We start from the raw sequence: 14001 nt of genomic DNA on the forward strand, positions 1-14001 counted from the left end.
CTGCTGGGCACTGACAGCCTACGATTGTATCTGCGCGTGCGTTTCCCTCTCTTTCCAGACCGACACAGATGGGAGGGGCTGCAGTTACACAACATTTGTTGACAGTAGTAGTACAGTCCAGTCCCACAGAGGGCGCAGGCAAGGAACAGCTGAGCTGATGCATTGGCGCCTGCGCATACGGTTTTAGCAGATCGAAGTTAGTTTCCATCTATATATATCTATATCAATCAATGGAACTCTAGCTCTAGGTTACCTTAAAGTCGAACTGAACCCCTAGTGGCGCGGGTCGGAGTGCGTTCACAGACTGAAAACATGTCTGAGATGAGAGGCGGATTATAGTAATCTTGAAAAATTAACTTTTGATGTGAAAAAGTGTGAAAACTAAAGAAATTAGATTTTTGTGATTTTTTTTTGGCATAGATTATTAAATAGGTGCACTGCATACCCACGTATTTGAACTAAAATTAAATAAAAGTAATTTTTGGGTTCAGCTCGACTTTAACGTTACTAGTACCAGATATTTTCAATATTACTTTGATATCCCATCATATTTGCTAGTACAGACAGAGCCTACTCAATGTGCCTGTTTCATTGTTCAATCAGACCTGAAAACTCATGGAGAGCGTAAAAGATGACAGACAGTTACGGGGGGGAAGGGGTGTATTCCAAGCATAGGTTGCACAAGGTCTTCCCTTCTGAGGGCACACTGTCCCATGGTTTTTGGTTTTGCCCTTCACTGTCTGGATTCTGGACCAACATATTATTTGATTGGTACTCTAAGCCCACAAAATAACCCTTCAGCCGGAGGCGGAACTCACCATCTTTGGGTGCCCGGAATCCTCTCTGCTCCTCCCTACGGCTGGACAGCAGTCTCTGACACAGGACTGTTGCCAAGAAACTCATTCTGAAGGAATGGAAGTCCTCCTCTCCACCTTTTTAGGTGTGGTTGATGGACAGGGCCAGAGACCTTTACTATAGACAGACACCACAACTTGCAGTTACTGCCTGTATCTGTCCCACAGAGGTTTCGCCACTGCCATGCCCCCTTAGGAGACTGGTCAGTCAATGAAGTGTCATACCATTGACAGACAGCCAATCACAAGCCGAGAACCATGCCCATTTAGGAGACTGGAATTGTTCCATTTCTTACAATTGGCGGAGCCTGGAGTAGGGTGGCTGTAATCATCATCATATAAAAGGCAGCAAGTGGGCTTTGTCTGTTTGATTACATTTTTGTCCCACATTTCTGATGATTTCACAATGTCTATGCCATCATCAGTGACATCATTATTGACCAAAACTATCTATGACATCACTGATGTCATAGGCATTGTGACTGATGCGAAGTTGAGCAATTGTGCGCTGTGCATGCCAATAGAGCAGGTGAGGCCACGCAGCAGCTGAGGCCGCACAGCGGCCGAGCTGCAGGGCCAGTTCAATCAAGTGCGCGAGATATCTACTATTAATAAAGGTCTCTGACATGGCATCAGTTATACGGATGGAGAGACTCAGGTTCCTGAGGACAAACTCACTCGGCTGGTTTCTCATAGACCCCTTGCGTGGGATCCTATGTACAACATCTCTTGCGAAAACATAAGCACTTCACACGGCTGGTAGCACCACGTCGTAATATCATATTTATGTATGCCTCTTTCTTTTTCCTGTGTCTGAGAGGTTCCATTTTTTTCTGAAAAATACTGAAAAATAAAATATAGATATTTTTTAACTCTCTATTCACATTATGTACCCACGACCCATTTGACCCGGTTGTGTGGTCGTGTGACGACTTCCGGCAAAAAAAGAAAGAAAATGGCTGGCTGCTCCATTATCATCTAACTCTGAATTAACTAATAATTTAGCCAATTGTATGCAACAAACCAAATAAAAGCAAACGGCAATGTCTAAGAATGCAACGCCGTGTAACTGGCTCATTAATTCTTGCATTCCAGGGAATTAACGTCTGCAGGTCTTATAGACGTAAGTGGCTCGAGCTGCACTTGGAGGAGAGAAAACAATCTGAAGCTTTCTTTGTTGGAGGCCAGGTATGTTTTACAAGAAAGTGTTCGTCATTGTCGACCATAACGTTATCTGACCTGGCTAACAGTGGATACTCTGCTTGCTTGCTGTGTACCAAGCTCAAAGTAGTAGGCTACGTTCTTTGTTTTACCCCCTGCACTGTCCGCTACAACGACAACTCTTCCTCGACGTTCTTTTAAACGTGACTGCCGGAAGTGTTAACACGACCCGGAAGAATTTGGCCCACCCCCGTGTCTGAACATGTGAATACCCAGGTAGTTAAATTTTCACACAAATTAAAAGATAATTATACAGTCCGATAGTGACACAAGCTATTTTTTCTGTCCGAAACACTGGTGGTTCTCATTAAAATAATAAAAACAGATGGAAAAAAAATTCACACATTTTATTCTTTGGAAATGCAAAGTTAAACATATTTACAAAATGTCATCCAGGACAATGTGGAGTCACATGTGATATAGTTGTACAACTAGAAAAAGTGACCTACTCAAATTATAAAACAGCATTTTCTTCAACAAAGCTTTCTCTATGCTAGAGGTTTTCAAAGTAGGAGGTGGGCCTCCAAACAGTTTCAGGAGAGGCTCAGTGAAAAGAAGCAGACAAATGAGTTATTACATTAGTTATCAAAGGGAGATCACATAATATCCTAAACTTGGTTTGGCTTGGTTAAACAGATAGTTCACATACAGTAAGCTTACGGTTTTCCCCACTTTCCCAGAGTCCGAAACAAATAAATGCCTTACGACAGAACTTTTTAGGTGTGGTGCGGTGCAGTCTGAACTATGTAAAACGGCAATATCAGGCTATTCTGGCTCAATTATTGAGTGTCTACTGTATGGGATGGGATCAGATAAGATAATTATGATCCTGCATCCAGGAACCTAGTGAAACAACACAAGAAAGCTAAGAGAGTGTATGCGTGTGTGTAGGGTGGGCTGGCTTTTTTCAAAGCTTTGTGTGAGGGGAGGCCCACAGTCTCAGACTTTGAAAACTGTGCCAACAGGCACTTTTATAGGTCAAAATGGGTTATAAGGTCAAAATAACTACTACTGCCTTTCACTTGGCTGGAAACGGACTTCTCCGGATGTGGATTGTATGGCTTTTACACATAAACCAACAAGTCTGCAAACCTCAAGGAGTCACTGATTTGCTGGACAATTTCCCTCATATTTTAGGCAGACGCAATGACTTGATCCACACACACCCACTCTAGTCTAGGTTGGTGATCAAAGGTATACACAGGTTTACATACTGCATTTAAATAGTTACTTTAAACATAACGCTGCAAAAAAAATACAATAACATGAAAGGCAATTCATTAAAAGAGTAAAAGCAGTCACGTTTCATTCTGTGGTCAGAGATTGACTACAATGTTGACAACAGCTTAGTGATTTCCTGTCCTTGATACATGAATAAAAACAAAACTGAATAAAGTGACAGCTTGTAATAGTGCTCCAACTGTCTTAAACCTGCTAAATAAGAGGATACAACATTTGCGTTCCTCACCCATAAAGTCAACAGTTCAATAGCGAGCCAAAGTGAACGTCCTTTCCTGTGTACCAGAGATTTTCATCTGCCATTTATTTTCCCATAGACATTTCGTAAAATATTTATAAAAATAGTTTTACTTGTTCAACCTAAACGGTTCAGCTATATTTATAGAAGAGACCACAGAACGTTTCACTCGGACCAAAACGTAAAAGAAATTGTGGATTTAAAGAAAATATTTTCTCAATGTTTTTGTAGCCAGAGTGAAATGTTCTATGGTCTCTCCTGATTCTAAATATAGCTGAATTGCTTGGTTTGACCAAGTAAAACTATTTTTATAAGCATTTTACGAAATGTCTATGGAAAATAAAATGGTGGATGAAATTCCTTGGTACGCATGCTGAAGCAGGAAGCGACGTCAACTTTGGCAACTTATAGAGAGCCAAAGTTGACGTCACTTCCTGCTTCAGCATGCGGTGACTGTGATTAGGGTGATTTATTTCTATTCCTTGCAACTTTCCCTTTCCTCTCTTGAAATAATCAGACTCAAAGAAAAATTGTTAGGGGAAAAGAAAATAGATTTTTTTTCGACAATCCAGCTGTGATAAGTGTCTGTTCCTGAGCTTAGCAGGCTTATTTCTACACATTCTGCAGTTTTTCTGCTGAGGTTAGTTAAGACTCAGGGGGGTGTTTATATGGCAACGGTTTCTGCATAAAACGGCAAACTTCTGTTGCGTTTTGGTGTTTCGTTCAGATGACAACGGCGTTTTGGCGGCCTGGAAACACAAACTTTTGAAACCGGGTTCCAGAGTGGAATCTTTTTTTAAAAGCCACCTTTAGCGTCACTGTGTAAACTGGCAATACCCAATTCTTGTGAAAACTGTGATGACATGGCCCCACTTCGTCGTGCATGGCTATTACGTTTTCAACCTAATAGGCATGCGCGCCGCGAATATACAACATAACACCGGCGACGTGCATGTCAGCTGTTTGGATGCTGGCCTCATGGTGCATATTGCGCCAGTAGGTGGCCAGTCTGCCGTCCAGAGTCCACCACTTGTCTGTATTTTCCTTGGATGGCTTTGAGCTCACCTGGGCTTTGGAAACAGTCTTTTCGTGCGGGAACTCCTTTCCTCCTACCGTTTCGCTTGACGGCTATAGTGTATAAAAGGCTCGGAAATTTCGGGGTGCCTGTCCCTTTAAAGCCCCCCTCCCCCTATTGTAATTTTTAAGATATTTCATGTGTTGGTGAGTCATGACAGTGGTCATGATGACCTGTTGATTAGCCACACTGTTCGCCAGTATTTCTTTTGACAAATAGCCTCATTTTGTGCTCAAAGTAAAAAAAAAAAAGAAGCTGTTGTAAAAACATGTCAGACATAATAGTGGTTTGATGACTGACATATGATAGACATACAGTATAATCCATAGACTGTACAATAAGTAGCTAGCATTAGCCTCTGGCATTAGCCGTTAGCTACGTGGGTGTAAAATGCAACTGAATGACCAATTTGATATAACTTAACCAGTTCGAGTCATGCTCTTTCCATAAAGCCCACCAGCTTTGATATTTGTTGGCTAGTTGTTGATATTATAACAACATTGTGGCATAACCGTTTCCGGTATTTCCGTTGTATTGTCTTTTAGTTATCTTTCCTACTTCTTTATCTCTGTATATTGATGTAACCGCTACGCTACATACAAACACTAAGACAAATTCTTCGTATGTAACTTGCATACTGTGGCAATAAAAGTGATTCTGATTGCATCGCAGACAATCAAGACATGAGGCGAAGCTCTTCTGTTTTTTTTACAACAACCCTGCAGTCATGATGCTGCAATGGAACAACAAGCTACTGTATTAGCCTTTCGGTTCTTATCAATGTAAGTTCTTTGGTGCAAATGATCACATGAGACTATTCAGCGCTTATGTACGTTTTCATAGAAAAACTGACTGGAGGAGGCTTAACTGATTAGATCAGTGATTCCCAAACTGTGGTCCGTGAGACTATATATATATATATAGATATATAGATACAGTATCCGTCAAAAGTTTGGACCCACACCCACTGACCGTCCAGACCGCCCATACATGGGCTGTGAGCCCCATGGCCGGCCTCAGACACCCCCCTCTCCACCCAGCCTGCCCCTACCGGCCCTGTGAGCCCCATGGCTGGCCCCAGACACCCAGGACACCCCCCTCTCCACCCAGCCTGCCACTATCCGCCCTGTGAGCCCCATGGCCGGCCTCAGACACCCAGCCACTGCCCCCTGATTCCTGCAGAGCGGCGAGCGCCACTCACTAGTCAACTGCTTGCTGCAGTGGGCCCCCCAATCAAGACACTCACGCAGTGCAGCTGTGCTGATGTGTTTCGTCTCTCTCCGTAGTGCCGGGTCAAGGACTGCCTCTACCCGGCGTGTGAGCCGCACGGCCCGGACACAGACAACCAGTGCGGTCCCACGGCTGTCGTTTCTCCCCAAACTTCCACGCCTTCACCGGGTACGTACACAAACAATGGGTTACTCTCCAGTAAACTAACTTGGCTGTGTTTTTTAGCCATGTACTGATAGTGTTTTGAATCTCTCCATAGCGCCGGGGTCAAGGACTTCCCATACCCGGCGTGTGGGCCACTGGGCCGGACACAGACAACCAGCGCGACCCCTTGGCTGTGGCTCAAGTAACTACTCAGATACGGCAGTCCATCATCACTTTAAGACAGAGGTTCTCAAATGTTTTTCAGCCAAGGACCCCTTACAAGATCGAAAATATACCGGGGATCCCCTCATTCTGATTTGTGATGGGCTAAGCTTAATTGTTTCCACGGTTACGTGCTTGACTTTTAAATTGATAGGTTTGTTAGATTTGAATGTAATCCATGAAGCATTTTAGATTTAAAGCATAACATATTTTCCTTGAACTATTAAGCTTTTGCCAAAGTTTTTATTTTCCTGAAAACTTTTCGCGGACCCCCTCGCAAAGTGCCACGGACCACTGGGAGTCCCCAGACCCCCATTTGAGAACCACTGCTTTAGGCAACAATACGATATTTGCTGATACCACAATGTCTGCCACGATACAATTTCTATTCAATTCAATTCAATTCAATTCAGGGGCCTGCGATCGATATGAGACAATATCCCTACGATTCCAAGTCAAGTGGTACCATCAATTTCCTTGGCTCCACTACAGCGCAGGAGTCAATGGAATCCTGTGCTTTTACTGTGCTCAAGCTTTTGGAGATGAAAGATCAAATCTGGCCAAGAATGCGGATATAAAATATATTCCCCTGCTGCATGTCATGATGAGATCAGATCGGCAAAAGTTTGGATAGACTGGATTGCTTCCCGCAGCAGCAATGCCTTTTTCCCCCACACTGCCTGATAGACAGGTAGGAGATTACAGCCTCTGACTGGCAGGGGCTCAAAACTACGGTATAACAACTTTTTATTCATTGGTCATTCATTGTGATATAAATTAGTGACATTTTCCCCAAAATACTCATGGTTCTGTGCTGTTGGTATTTGGTAGCCTATCTGATGCCTGCAGTGCGCTATAGGAGCAGAAATTGACGCGCATCAAATGAGCCGCGTCAATTAACGATAATGACGGGAGTCTTGCGCAGCAGCAGGATGATGTAGGTAGGCTATTGGTGCAGATTTTCAGTCCTAAATATCAAACATGTTTGATATGATCGGGACGGCCTCGATGAGGCTGTGAGCAGTTCGGGAGGGTTAAGATTGGATCTGCAAACCGCTCACCACATTACAAGATAATCTATGCCGAAACAATCGGGCCCAACCAAGCTTGGCAAGCTGCCAGGCCAGATTTCTCCTCAGATTCTCAGGAGGGGTAAATCGGGCATAAATCGGCCAAAGTAGTAACTGCTATCTTTGGTGAAGTGGGAATATTTGTTGGAATGTCTGTCTAGGCTGATTCCAAGACACACATGCTGGCCAAGTACTTCATGGAGTCGACTCTGCTCGACTACGACATGGTCCACTATCGGCCCTCTGAGATGGCTGCTGCATTCCTCTGCCTCTCCCAGCTGCTGCTCCACGAGCTGCGATGATGGAGACCATGAATGGGGAGCAAACAAGCCAATAATGTGTGGAGACCATGAATGGGGGGCAAACAAAGTTAACTGTGAGTTGGTTGCCAAAACAGTGCAATCTCAATAAGATGAAATGTTGTTTTTAGCATGACCTAATAATGCATTATATTTCCCTCCAGGCTTATATTTCCCTCCAGGCTTATGTACAGTAAGTGTGTATATGTGTATGTATATGTACATGCGTATGTGTATATATTATATACTTTGTTTATTTTGTTTGTATATTGAGGTACAACCGGATGTTATGTTTATATATAATTTGGTGTGATAGTGTCTTGTAATCCCATGTGGGATGGGCCAGAAATGGCATGACACGGAAATAAAAAACTAACTAACTATATTTCCGCGGCAAGTGAGAGCAGCCAGATATCAGACCAGATATCCGGCCCTCGATAAGCAACGAGAATTGGGTAAGCCGATGGTTTATAAAGTTCTCCCTCGTGTTTTTGGAGACTTAGGGGCCCTTTACACGAGGACAGTTTCTGAAAGAAACGACACAATAGTGTTTCCTTCACACCTTTTCCTTCACACCTTCTCCCTGTTTGTGGGCAGTAGTGGTCAGATTTGAGGCAGCAGGGGGGGGGGGGTCAAAAGGTGAAAGGGGCGGGGCTTGTTGTTGTGACAGACTGGGAAAACCAGAGCAGGAAAAGGCGATAAGTAACTGCTATCTTTGGTGAAGTGGGAATATTTGTTGGAATGTCTTCATGAGGGATGCTCTATTTTTATGGTTTTTAACTCATCACAGAACTGGAATCGTTTGCAGCAACGGTAGACTTGAGGGAGCAGATTCTGCGAGTGAAGGGGGAGGAGTACGTGCCCTTTCTCCTGGTCGGTAACAAGTCTGACTTGGAGGACCGGCGGAAGGTTAGCGTAGACGAGCCCCCCCCCTTTCCTACTGACATTCACTTGAACTAAAGAGTTCCTTTTTGGGTAGAATTCTTTAAAAAATAAGTAGAAATTAGCCTTAAAACACTGATTTCAGGTTTTGTTTGCTTTTCCTTCTACTAGTGCAAAACTATGGAACAGTCTACCTACTGATTTGAAAACACAAGAGGATGTTTTTAACAGGGGTATTAAGTCATGGTTAAAAGAGAAACAACTGTGTTCTCACACTTAATACCCTTGTAGACACCTCTGGTGGTACTCTGTGTATTATGTCTGCATTGTGTGTACATCATGTGTACATTGTGCGTACTGCATTGTATGTACATCCTTGAATATTTGTATGTATAGCTTTGCTGGTGTGGTTTTATATTTGATTATGTTTCTTTCCGGGGAAGTCCTCTGGGGTGTATTTTAGTGACTTTCTGTAGTGACTTTCTAGTCAATACATTTGTATGTATAGCTTTACTCTTGCATGATGCTCTTGATGATGATTACTCTTAAGAGTAATTATACACTCTTATTACACACACTTATACACTCTTAAGATACACTTAACACCGTGTATCTGGTTACTGTGCATACATGTATGTTACATCTCCAATGCTCTGTGATGTTCATATTATATAAGCCTAACCTAAACCTCAACCTAAACCTCTCTTTTTCCGAATTCATGGCTCCATATCCATTTTTTGTATGCCTTCTTCAGCTATAAGTGTACCAGGTTATATGTTTTTACAAGATGCACAATGCTTATGTTATGTTTAGCTAGGCTGGAGCACTATTTGTCCTGTGCCAACAGGTTAACTCATTGAGTGCCAGCCACTTTTGGAGAACGGACGCTCCCCAGTGCCAGAGTTTCAGAGCGTTTTCAGTGATTTCTCGAGGCCCACAGAATATTGTGTGATATTACTATGTAAACACCGAACACGCACAAAGAACGATGAGACTCTCTTCTATCATCTGAAAAAAAAAGTTTATTGATACCATTTTCCGTTCTTTAGTTATGAGCCGGAGAAGATAGGTTGTTTTGAGCAAAAAGAGACGTTTCAAATTAGAACCTGAGATATTCCGCCTTTTGTGAAATGAAGCATTTCAAGCACATTCACTGAGTCTGAAGCTAATATTTTCTGATGTAGTGACGTGGTGTAGTTGTGTGCTGCCCTGCGTGCCCCACCCCCCTCTCCCCCCCCTCAGCTGCAAACTCCTCCCCACACTAACACACAGCCTCACGCACCCAGTCTATTTTCGGAGCGCTCCGTTTTTGTGCGCCGGCTCCCAGCGCGACACGGAAAAGCCAAACCGGACTGCTGAGAATGGTTTGGCCCTTCGGCGTCGGGTGCTGCCTTTCTGGCGGCTAATCGTGTGGAGAAACTATGCAGACAGACAGACAGAGGCAGAGGGGCTCAGTTGTGGGCACGGATTGACTGCTGTTCGCAGCCAACGTCAGCTCCAGCCAGAGCCATACATCTATATGGCTCTGGCTGCAGCATGAGCGGTTTCTCTTTCATCACGGGGCTTTTTCCTGCTGTTTTCCTGACATTTCTCTAATCTGGAGAGCTCTGTCGCCACCTAATGGGTCTGTAAAATAGGTTATACACCTTCAATAGCTCCCATATTTTTATAGGAGATGTAATAGGCTTTGATCCACGTCCCACCGTCAAAAAACACAATTGACGACAATCGTCGTCATTGGCACTCTACGTCACTAATCGAATTGACGACGATTGTCGTCATTGGCACTCAATGAGTTAAGACAGACAATTTAACATAACATTAGTATTAAACATTCATTCAGTATTCAAAATGTTTAAAAATAAATAGACCAGGTCAGGGTACTCAAGTATAACCCATTTTCAATTGTTTTAAATTGAAAAAATGAAATGGGGGGGAATCAGTTTTTTTGTTTTTGTTTTTCCGTTTTTTAATTTAAATTTTTTTTCATTTTCAACTAAAATAGAAAATGGAAAAACGTTTTTAGCTTTTTTTTTTTTTTTTCTAAATTCATGGTGGGCCACTTAAACGGGCAGCGGGCCGCAGTTGGCCCACGGGCCGTAGTTTGGCCACCCCTGCTCTACGTGATCTGTCAGAATGACCCTGAGCCTGGGTCTGCCCACACTCTACGTCAGGGATACTCAACTTGCTTTGCCCGGGGGCCACATTCGTCAAATGATAGAAGGCCAGGGGCCAGTTAATAAACAAACAATATACATTTTTCTGTAGCGGATTGTAGGTTTTTGGGGTGTCAGCCGGAGTTTAGTCTGACCATGTTGTGCACACCGGATAGTTAGTTAAGTTAGTTAGGTTAAGTACATCCATAAGTGCCTGGGTAGCAAGCAGACGGCGGTATTTGACAATTTAGCAGCTAAATCATAGATTATTGAAAGATATTCCATATTCCAGACTGAAATGTTCTAACAGAAGTGGAGTATTGGCCAGAATGACATGAACATTTGGACACTTATTCAGCTGGTATCTTGCATGTTGCGTTGAGGTGCACTGTTAAAAAAAAAAAAAAAAAAAAAAAAAATCTTTTGTTGAGTATGACTGCTCTACGTGATCTGTCAGAATGGCTCGGCTATGGATCGTGATGTCAGGGCTTTCGACAGTCAAACCACTGGACGAAGCAGTAAGGAAAGGAGAGTCCCCCGAACACGAAACCCAAGAGTAAAGCTTGCTGTGCCTACTGCGAGATGTTTCCAAACTCCCCAAAGACCAGCTCAAAGAGTGGATCCAGGTGAACAAACGGTGCTGGCGCTGTGCATGAAAAAAAAAATCAAGCAGCCCATTGTACACACACACACCGCAAAGCCGTGTGCCAGCAACCAAGGCTATTCTCTCCACATCAGCACATAGACTGTAGGGCATCAGCACATCATCTCTCCAGTCTCCAGCTTCAAAACCTTAAGAGCCCCATCCCAACCCCGCCCTCCAAACGAACCTTCCCCAGAGGCCCTACCAGACCATTTGTAACCAGCAGGGGACCGGATCCCTAACACAGAGCTCCATCCCACCCCGCCCTCCAAACGAACCTTCCCCAGAGGCCCTACCAGACCACGCGACGGTGCCACCATCAACATCATCATCAAACATTGTCGTGAGAGTAAAGCGGACGCCTGTGGATTAGATCTTGTATCATCGCTGGACGAACGGCTAGCTTGCTAGCTTGGCTGGGTTTGTTTGTAGCCCTGGGTCCAAGCTAGCAGTTAGCAGCTACGCCGGCTGACCTGCTCTGACTGTCGCTGGGTACCTCCCGTGCTGGCCTGCCTTCTGCTCTGGGCCTGTCCGCGCCCCTACAAGATTCTCCAGCCACGTCGGCGGGCGGCCCTGTTTGTCAACCTCGCCGCCTCTTCTACAGAGCCCCAACCGGCTACCGGGCTATGCACGGCCACGCCACGAGGGGAAGTTCCACCGACTTTGTCCCAGTCAGGTGTAAAAGGTGTATAGGGCAGAGCTCTTTCCTTTACACAGCAGCCGTGCTGTGGAACAGCCTGCCCACAACCATTAAGACTAGTTTATCGATGCCATCTTTTAAAGCCTCTGTAAAGAGCTGGATCAGGAGCAGCCGATCCTGGGTTTAACATATTTTATTGACTGTTTTCATTAGGCCTTTTATTTTGTTTTCACTATTGTGTATTATGTGCAATATGTTTTTACTTTTCCCCTTGCTTCTTGTGTATTATGTTTTTAGTGGGTTAGGGTTTTATGTGTATTATGTTTTTAGTCTCCCCCTGTTTTTCTCCATCCCCTGCATGGTGGACACACCCACGCATCCCCCATAGTCTTGACACTTTAAAACATGCACTTATATTCTTACACTCTTACACGCACGCATACATTAATTCACCAGTTCATATCTCACACTGACACCTCAAGGACCGCAATGGAAATAAGCTCCCAGCTTTATTGCGTTTTTATCCTTTTGATAATGGTGTGTCTGTGTATGTACTGTATATATATGTCATCACTATCAATAAAGATGTCAATCAATCAATCAATCAATCAAATTGTACCTTGAAGAAACCCTGCAACCTCTGTCAGGGAAAGCTGCTCCTGGCCCTCCACGAGATAAATACCAGACCAGAGGAAGGCAATCGGAAGGTAGCACTTAACTCATTGAGTGCCAGCCACTTTTGGAGAACGGACGCTCCCAGTGCCAGAGTTTCAGAGCGTTTTCAGTGATTTCTCGAGGCCCACAGAATATTGTGTGATATTACTATGTAAACACTGAACACGCACAAAGAACGATGAGACTCTATTCTATCATCTGCAAAAAAAAGTTTATTGATCCCATTTTCCGTTCTTTAGTTATGAGCCGGAGAAGATAGCTTGATTCATCCAAAAACAGCAATTTTTTTCTAGAAGCTGAGATAATTGGCCTTTTGTGAAATTAAACATTTCAAGCACATCACTGACTCTGAAGCTAATCTTTTCTAATGTAGTCACACCTCAAAAATAATTTCCTTCAATAAAACAGTTTAGGCCAGGGAATTTTGTTTGGCAGAATAATATTTTTAGCTACAACCAGCAGCGCTGGCCCCTGCGTGCGCTGCTGGTTGCAGCTTCTTGCTGGTCTTGATTTGCTGCTGGTGGGCATCGGATATTCTGGCTTGCGTTTGTCAATCCTGTCCTGCTGCCTGGGTCTGTCTGGGTGTTGCGTGCTGCTCTGCGTGCCCCCCCCCCCCCGCCCCGCCCCGCCCCGCCTCGCCTCAACTGCACACTCCTCCTCCTGTCTGTGGTGGCTCTCTGCTGAGTTTGCTGTGCGCACAGTGAAGGGTGCGCAACATCCAGTTTTTTTACAGCGTTCCGCGTGTGTTTGTCACCGGCAACGATGCTTCCAGTTGAGAATAATAACAACTCCACGGTGTGGATGTGCGGATGTGCTGTCGCAACCGACACGGAGCGGCTCAATTGTGGGAGCAGATTGGCTGCTGCAGGCACAGCTGCAGTAACGTGCTTCAGCATATCGATGCATACGGATGCGATGCGATTTCCGTTTCCATAACGACGACTTCTTTGTTTTTTCCTTGCCTTTCTGTTATGTGGAGAGCACTGTCGCCACCTAAGGGTTCTGTAAAATAGGTTATAGACCTCCAATAGCTACAATAGTTGTACCAGAGATGTATCAGGGATTGATCCACGTCCCACCGTCAAAAAACGCAATTGACGACAATCGTCGTCTTTGGCACTCTACGTCAGTATTTGAATTGACGACAGCTGTCGTCATTGGCATTCAATGAGTTAAGGAAGAGAGCTGCTTAACCAACTCTCTCGTTTTTGCGCGATCCATCCGCACGACGAGGATCGTTATCGCAACGTTTTCGTTTGAACACGGATCGAAAAGGCCAAGCCGCAAGAAAAGTTTGCCGTTTCATGCAGAGACCATTGTCGTCTAAACGAGCCCAACCAGCAGGTCTCACTTCCTGCCTACAGCACAGAAGATCAAATATCACTATTTAACATCAGAAATAAGACATTACAA

Source organism: Poromitra crassiceps (assembly GCF_964638095.1).
Source record: "Poromitra crassiceps genome assembly, chromosome: 3".
Taxonomy (NCBI): domain Eukaryota; kingdom Metazoa; phylum Chordata; class Actinopteri; order Beryciformes; family Melamphaidae; genus Poromitra; species Poromitra crassiceps.